The 8,776-nt window shown below is 34.2% G+C and overlaps 1 long non-coding RNA gene across 1 annotated transcript; it reads right to left on the bottom strand.

The window, feature by feature from the left end:
• Positions 1-4,244: 4,244 nt before the first annotated feature.
• Positions 4,245-5,009, bottom strand: LOC111547085. The gene is made up of 2 exons (XR_002733020.1): positions 4,872-5,009; positions 4,245-4,740 (listed from the first exon to the last, which is right to left on the bottom strand). It is a non-coding gene; the product is annotated as an uncharacterized LOC111547085 (long non-coding RNA).
• Between the last annotated feature and the right edge of the window lie 3,767 nt (positions 5,010-8,776).

Raw genomic sequence — 8,776 nt, 5'->3', positions numbered from 1 at the left:
GTGGCCCCCAACTGCTTTCTCCGTTTGCGCATTTACCTCTACAATCTTTTCTCTTCACTGCAGCAGAGGGCTTTTAATATTATACATAAGACAAATTGCCTTTTTCTTCTCAAAACTCTACAATGGTTTTCTTTATCATTCAAGGCAAAAATCAAAGCACTTAACTGTCCACACTGCCATACTGGATGTGAAACATCTACCCAATTTGGGGATCAGATTATGTCATACCAAGATTTATCTGTCTATTCTAAATAAAATAATAAACCCTCAACCCACAGCAACTTATTCCTCACTATCCGGGTTCAAGAAATTATCCTGTCGCAGCCTCCCGAGTAGCTGGGACTACAGGCACCTGCCACCATGTCCAGCTAATTTTTGCATATTTAGTAGAGATGGGGTTTCACCATGTTGATAAAGCTGGTCTTGAACTCCTAACATCAGGTGATCCACCCACCTCGGCCTCCCAAAGAGCTGAAATTACAGGTGTGAGCCACCGCATCTGGCCCTCTGGCTTTTTCTTCACTGGAATTGTAACTATCTGATATAAACCATGACATGGGTAGAAAATGCCATGTACTGTACATACATATTAAATATATATACATGCATACAGACATATGCTCAAACACATGTACACACAGAATATACATTACATACACTTAACACGATTATTTAGTTCACACCCTAGTATGCCTAGCATATTATATATTTAATATTTGTATTTCATCAATTAATGCATGTCTGCACAGGCACACACTTGTGCTGTTTCATTTATCTAAGTCTTTTGTCTTGAAAATGCAATTCTTCATAAGAGAATGAATTTTGATTATTTGATTCAACATTGTATTTTTTTTAAATCTAGCTGAAGACCTGGCACATGCATGGAAACTGATGAGTATTTATTTATTGAATTAGACATGAAATAAATCTGTGCATCTTTTGTGGTCACTCTTTCTACATAATAAAGATTTGATGGTCAATATCTGCATATAATGTGAAAAATGTTGTAAATCTACTTATGTATATGTATATATGTATGTATAAATATATATATAAACAATTGATTTGATCAATTTATTGGTCTGTCTATATCTATGCCCTATATTTATGCTTAAATTGCTCAGCAATCTTAAGTGAGGTGCCCTTGTATATGTGATTTCTTCTCAAGTTCCTGTTATTTCTTTAAGTTCTCTCCCCAGTCCTAAACAACTACAAAACTTCCTAAGAAGATAAAGTTGAAGAAATAGTTCACAGTGACATTCTAGTTTAACTTTATTCATATATCCTAGATGGCACAAGAGATTGAAAAAATCTGCACAGATTGTTTTACATACCTCAGCAGAGCCTTTTATATAATTCTGAGTGACTAATTTCTTTCAGCCTGTTTAGACAGGATTAGATCAAACTGAGAATCTCTCCTAACATAATTACGTGATTATCTTGGGATTCTTTTGTTGCTCCTCTTGTTACATCACATCAGTTGGAAAAGAAAATCTGTCGAATTATACATGTCGAGTTTTAGAATTTTGTGAATGTAAGCATAGTCTTTGAGATATAAGAACTTTATGACATAATTATGAAGATAAACATTGATCCTCACATCTGTTCTGTCAAACTAAGCGTAAGTGGTTCATAGTCTGTACACACAGCTAAGTTTAAAGTGAGTGATTATTTTGATAAATATTGTAACTGACATTTATATGGTCTCGAAAAGTACCTGACTGACTTTTATAAACCAGATCTATGAGTTGAGAATGGGAACACTGTTAGGCCCTGCACGCACGGTGTCTCACGCCTTAATCCCAGCACTCTGGGAGGCCGAGGAGGGTGGATCACATGGGGTCAGGAGTTTGAGACCAGCCTGGCCAACATCATGAAATCCCGTCTCTACTTTAAAAAATGCAAAAATAGCATGGCGTGGTGGCACGTGCCAGTAGTCCCAGCTACTCGGGAGACTGAGGCACGAGAATAGCTTGAACCTGGGAGACGGAGGTTACAGCGAGCTGAGATGGTGCCACTGCACTCCAGCCTGGGTGATAGAGCACGACTCTGCCAAATAAAATAAATAAAATAAAATAAAATAAAATAAAATAAAATAAAATAAAATAAAAAGAATGGCAACATTGTTGACCAGTGAAACTTAAAGAAACAGTCCCAGAAAAAGTTATTTTTAATTTAATTTACCAAGTCCCTGAAATGTATGTTTTTCTTAGTGAGCTAAGGAAAGAAATTTGATAATTTTACAAGAGTTATCTAGAGATTATTTCTCATTTATTGAAGTTTTCAAAACTTAGTTCAGAATACCCTTAAATCAGGAATTATATTTTAACTAGATAAGTAGAATTTTCATGACATTAAGCGTAGTTTAAGTCATTGGTCATTTATAATTTAGAATGTCATCTGTGTCAATAAAAATAACAAGCAATTGCACGAGTATTGTAAAATGAAATAAAATGTTTGGATTTTTCAGTTTATTTCTCTTATAATGTATACAAATAAAGAACTGTGGCCTGGGATATTTCTTTTAAGAAGTACAATAATTTTTTTTTATTTAGTTTGTTTTTTAAAATTCTTTCAGTTGAATATTTGTTTTGCGGTTATGTCCATTACAATTAAGCTATTTTTGTAAAGTAAGTAGATTTGGGTGGCACCCTTTATAACTTCCTCTTTGATAGGCAGCTCTATTCTTGAAGAATCTCTCTATTCTTTCCTAAATTGAAAATTCGAATGTTGGTTAAGTAAATGACAATGAGGTAGATAATTGAAAAATATACTCACTTCATAGAAACAGAAACATCATTTTTATTAGGCACTGTGTAAAACCAAAGTACACCCCAAAATTCAACCATATTTGGTTTCAGAATATTTATAACTTTTTTTATTTACTTGTGTGGCAGACATGTAAGTAATAGTGTGGCAGCAACTATTAACGTTTTCCAGTGTAATTTATTTATTTTTTAGTAAGACTGAGACATTGGGTGAAGTAACTGGTAGTGATTAAAGAGAGTTGTGTGCTCAGAGAATCTATTGATAGAGTTGTCGAGATATTTCAAGGGAAAAGAAGACAAAATAATTCTGGTAAAGTAAATTTATAGGAATATCTGTAGGGAACTGTGGGGTAAAATAAGATATTCGAGTTATGTAAAATTAAAAAAAAAAGCCAATACGTGTATGTTTTAGTAGATTTATGGATAATTCAGGAAAATGAAATCCTAAACTAAAGGTATTCTGGAAAGTGCAGGAAAATTGGCTTATAATCAAAGTACCAATGAAGATACAGAGAATATTCAGCAGAGGATACTGTGGGAGAAGGGTGGTATGTCCTTGTGTATGTGTGTGTGTGTGTGTGTGCCTTATATGTGTATGTGTGTGTGTTCGTGTGTGTGTGTAAGTTTAAGTTCTATGTATCTTTAGCCATCATGAGTGGGCATTAGTAGAGACGTTATCAATGAATAACTTACTACCCTCTGCCCATCCACTTATTGGAATTTTTAAAAATAATCTATAAGTCTATATATATTTTTTGTACCAGCTAATTGTGACCAAATGACACAGCCTGGACACCAAAACATAAAAGTGTTCTATAAAAAAGTATACTCATGAGTTCTAGAAATAAGTCTATTATATAGTATTGGATACTTGAAATAAATATATCTTTTTAAAATTTTGTTATTATAGAATCTTCAAATGCTTTAGCATCTCTCTTTTGCAAGTCTGGTTTGGTATAGAGTCCTTAATCAGTTTTTCCCTAATTGGACTGCGAAGAGAATCACCTAGAGACTTTTAAATAAAAGTACAGATTTTGTCTCACATGACATCTTTTGCTACCAGAATCTTCAGGGTGCATGTTTTAAAATTGCAATTTTGAAAAATACCCCAAAAGATATGTGACAGGGAAATAAAACTTGAGAACTCAATTCACTATGCCATAGAAAAATAATAATAATAAACTGAAAGCTGAGTCATGCAAGAAACTACCTTTCCTTCTGTTCTTAAGCAGACAGCTACGGTTGAAAGGTAAAATATCTCCATAGGCAGCTATGCCATGTTTACATAATCTTATGTAAAATGTCAATTTACTGAGAACAAGACAAAAATACAACTGATTATTCTCCTACCTTCTCCTTTTCTCTTACAACACGTGGATTACTATACCCTCTCTCTTTCCCCTCCAGATTACTTTTCCTCATTTAATGTTGAAGTCCTCAAAATCATCTTTGGAAAAATACATAGACCACAGACTGTTTCTGTGATTTCATGTTTATTTCATCTGGGCATATCCTTAACCTTAGCAAAATGAGCTTCAAAACTGATTGAGACTTGTCTCAGATGCTTTCTGTTTTATACATATTTACATACAGTAGTAATGAAACTCGCATTTGACATGAGATATTGAAGGCATAACCATTTAAATCAAATGTTTATTGGAAAGCAGTAAGTATCAGTTTGTTTTCTTTTTTTAACCAAAAAATAGAATTCAGAAAATTGTAAAGTTCATATGAATAGCTGACTAGCCCATGAACAAATCAGTTTAGCATAGACATTAATAACCAAATAGTGAGTTAGTTGTAAGTTTTATATTTGCTTAAGTTGGGTTCTTGTTACATAACTCAAATAAAATGATTTCTGTAGATGCTGTCATACTTGCTGTTTGGGCGATTTAGCTGTTCCAGCCTTTAGGCTTCAGAGTGTCTGAGGTGACCATGAGCTGAAGTGGTCCCCCAGCACAGCACAGCTTGTCTATGAAGACATGATCAAAGCACTTTTTAAAACAGGTCCCTGATCCCGTTCCTCCTGACTCGGCAAGACCTCCCAACCGGGGTCTCCAGCCACCTCCTACAGGTGCATTTGAACCAGCAATATGTCCGTACCTCCTTGTGACAGACCTCCTAGAAGACGGGGCAGACTGCCATCTTTGCTGCTTCACAGACTTAACTGGTGATACCTGCAGGTACAGGAAAATCTGAGATGACTAGGCATTGAGGTGGAACCCCAGCATACCACAGCAAGCCTACAGAAAAGTGTACAGACTGTTAAAGGAAGAAAAATACACAAAATCCAGCAACTTCAAATATTGAAGGTAAATAAACCAGCCATGATGAAAAAGAATTAGCACAAGAATGCTGAAAACTCAAAAAACCAGAGTGCCCTCTTTCCTCCAAATGACTGCAAGGGTTTGGAATCGGGCAGAGACTGAGGAAGTTAAAATGACAGAATTAGAATTCAGAATTTGGATAGAAATGAAGTACACTGAGCTAAAGGAGTACACTATAAGGCAATGCAAGAAAGCTGAAACTCATAATAAAACATTGCAGGAGCTGTCAGACAAAATAGTCAATAGATAAAAGAGTGTAATCAACCTGATATAGCACAAAAACACACTACATAATTTCATAATGTGAACACAAGTATTAATAGCAGAAGAGATCAAGTGGAGAAAAGAATCACTGAGCTTGAAGACTAGATTTCTGAAATAATGAGATGAAAACAGAAAAAAAAAGAAAAGGAATTAACAAAACCTCCACAAAATATGGGATTATATAATGAGACCAAATCTATGACTGACTGTTTTCCTGAATGATATGAGGACATTGGAATCAATTTGGACAACATATTTTAGGATATCTTTCATGAGAACTTACCGAACCTAGTTACAAAGGCAAACATTCAAATTCAGGAAATGCAAAAAACTCCAGTAAGATACACCATGAGAAAAACATCCCCAAGGCACATAATTATAAGACTCTTCAAAGTCAAAATGAAAGAAAAACTGTTAAAGGCAACTAGAGGGAAAGGCTAGGCCACCTAGAAAGGGAAGGACATCAGACTAACAGCAAATCTCTCAGCTGAAACCCTACAAGCAAGAAAAGATTAGGGGCCAATATTCAACATTTTATAAAGAAAATAATTCTAACCCAAAATTTCAAATCTAGCCAAACCAAGCTTTATAAGCTAAGAATAAATAAGTTCTTTTTCAGACAAGCAAATGCTGGGGAATTTCTTACCACCAGACGTGCCTTAACAGAGCTCCTGAAAAAAGGACTAAATGTGGTAAGGAAAGACTATTACCAACTACTACAAAAACACACTGAAGTATGTATAGACCAGTGGCATTATAAAGCAATCAAATAAACTAAGTTTGCAAAATAACCAGCTAACATCATGATGACAGAATCAAATCCACACATATAAATACTAACCTTAAATGTAAAAGTGCTAAAAGCCCCAGCTAAAATACACAGAGTGACAAGCTGGATAAAGAACCAAGACCTTGTGATGCTGTCTTGAAGAGATACAACTCACATGCAATGAACAGATAGGCTCAAAATAAAGGGATGGAGGAAAATTTGCTAAGACAATAGAAAACATAAAAAAGATGGGATTGCAATATTAGTTTCTGACAAAAAAGACTTTAAACCATCAAAGATCAAAAAAGACTAAAAAGGGCGATACATAATGGTAAAAGGTTCAATTCAACAAGAAGAGCTAACTATCTTAAATATATATGTACCTAACATAGTAGGACCGAGATTTATAAAGCAAGTTGTTAGAGACCTTCAAAGAGACTTAGACCACCACATAATAGTAGTCAGAGATTTTCATACCTCACTGACAATATTAGACAGGTCATTGAAACAGAAAATTAGCAAAAATATTCAAGACCTGAACTCAGCACTTGATCAAATGGACCTGATAGATAACTACAGAACTGTCCACTCAAAAACAATAGCATATACACTCTTCTCATTGTCACATGGCACTTACTCTAAAATTAATTACATAATTGGAAATAAAACACTCCTTAGAAAATTAAAAATAACTGAAATCATAACAAAGAACCTCTCAAACCACAGCACAATCAAATTCAAAATCAAGACTAAGAAATTCACTCAAAACTATCCAATGACATGGAAATTGAATGACTTCTAAATGACTTTTGGGTAAATAATGATATTAAGACAGGTATTTGGAAATTATTTGAGACTAATGAGAATAAAGAAAAAACATACCAGAAGCTCTGGGACCCAACTAAAGCAATGTTTATATGAAAAGTTATAGCACTAAATGCCCACAACAAAAAGTCAGAAACATCTTAAGTCAACACACTAATATCACAACCAAAAAAACTAGAGGACCAAGAGCAAACAAATCCCAAAGCTAGTAGAAGACAGGAAATGACTAAAATTAGAGCTGAACTGAAGAAGACGGAGACAGGAAAAACAACAACAACAACAAAAACATTAAAAAGATGAATTAATTCAGGAGTTGGTTTTATTTTAAAAAGTAATAAAAAGATAGTTCTAACTAGAATAATGAAAAAAGAGAGAGACAAACTAATAAAAACATAATCAGAAATAACAGGGATACTGCCACTGACCCCACAGAACTACAAGCAAAACTCAAAGATTACGAACATCTCTATGTACATAAACTAGAAAATATAGAAGAAATAAATAAATTCCTAGACACATACACTTTCCCATGATTGAACCAGCAAGAAATTGAATCTCTAAATAGACCAATAATGAGTTCTGAAATTGAGTCAGTAATAAATAGACTACTAACTAAAAAAAGCACAGGACCAGATGGATTTATAGCTGAATTCTACCAGATGAACAAACAAGAGCTGGTACCATTCCTTATGAAACTATTTCAAAAATTCAAGGAGGAGGGACTTTTTTTCTATCAGAATCTTCAGGGTGCATGTTTTAAAATTTGAATTTTGAAAAATACCCCAAAGGATATGTGACAGGCAAATAAAAACTTGAGAACTCAATTCACTATGCCAAAGAAAAATAATAATAATAAGCTGAAAGCTGAGTCATGCAAGAAACTACCTTTCCTTCCATTCTGAAGCAGACAGCTACAGATGAAAGGTAAAATATCTCCATAGACAGCTATGCCATGTTCACATGAGCTTATGTAAAATGCCAATGTCCTGAGAACAAGACAAAAAGATAATTGATTATTCTCCTACTTGCTCCTTTTCTCTTGCAACATGTGGATTACCATATCCTCTCTCTTTCTCCTCCTGATTACTTTTGAAATTGAGTCAGTAATAAATAGCCTACTAACAAACTGGTATCAGCATTATCCTGATACCAAAACCTAGCTGATACAACAACAACAAAAAAGAAAACTTTAGGCCAATATTCTTGATGAATATCAATGTCAAAATTCTCAATAAAATACTGGCAAATAAAATGCAGCAGGACATTAAAAAGCTAATCCTTCACAATCCAGTAGGTTTTATCCCTGGGATGAAGTGTCAGTTCAACATATGCAAATTCATAAATGTGGTTATTCACATAAACAGAAATAAAGACAAAAACCTCATAATTATCTCAATATATTTAGAAAAAATATTTCAATAAAACTCAACATCAGCTTACGTTAAAATCTCTCAGTAAACTAGGTATTGAAGGAACATACCTCCAAATAATAACAACCATCTATGACAAACCAACAGCCAGCATCGTAATGAATGGGTGAAAGCCAGAAGAATTCCCCTTGAAAACTTGCATGAGACAAGAATACCCTCTTCCGCCACTCCTGTTAAACATAGTATTGGAATTTCTGGCCAGAGCAATCAGGCAAAGGGACGAAAGAAATAAAGAAAGCAACAAATCAGGAAGAAAGTAAGAGAGAAAGAGACAGAGAGAGAGACAGAGAGAGAGAGAAAGAAAGAAAGAAAGAGAGAAAGAAAGAGAGAAAAAAAGAAAGAAAGAAAGAAAGAAAGAAAGAAAGAAAGAAAGAAAGAAAGAAAGAAAGAAAG

Source organism: Piliocolobus tephrosceles, chromosome 3, assembly GCF_002776525.5.
Source record: "Piliocolobus tephrosceles isolate RC106 chromosome 3, ASM277652v3, whole genome shotgun sequence".
Classification (NCBI taxonomy): Eukaryota; Metazoa; Chordata; class Mammalia; order Primates; family Cercopithecidae; genus Piliocolobus; species Piliocolobus tephrosceles.
Note: the sequence above shows the minus strand (reverse complement) of the source record. Positions and strands in the feature narration are given on the sequence as shown.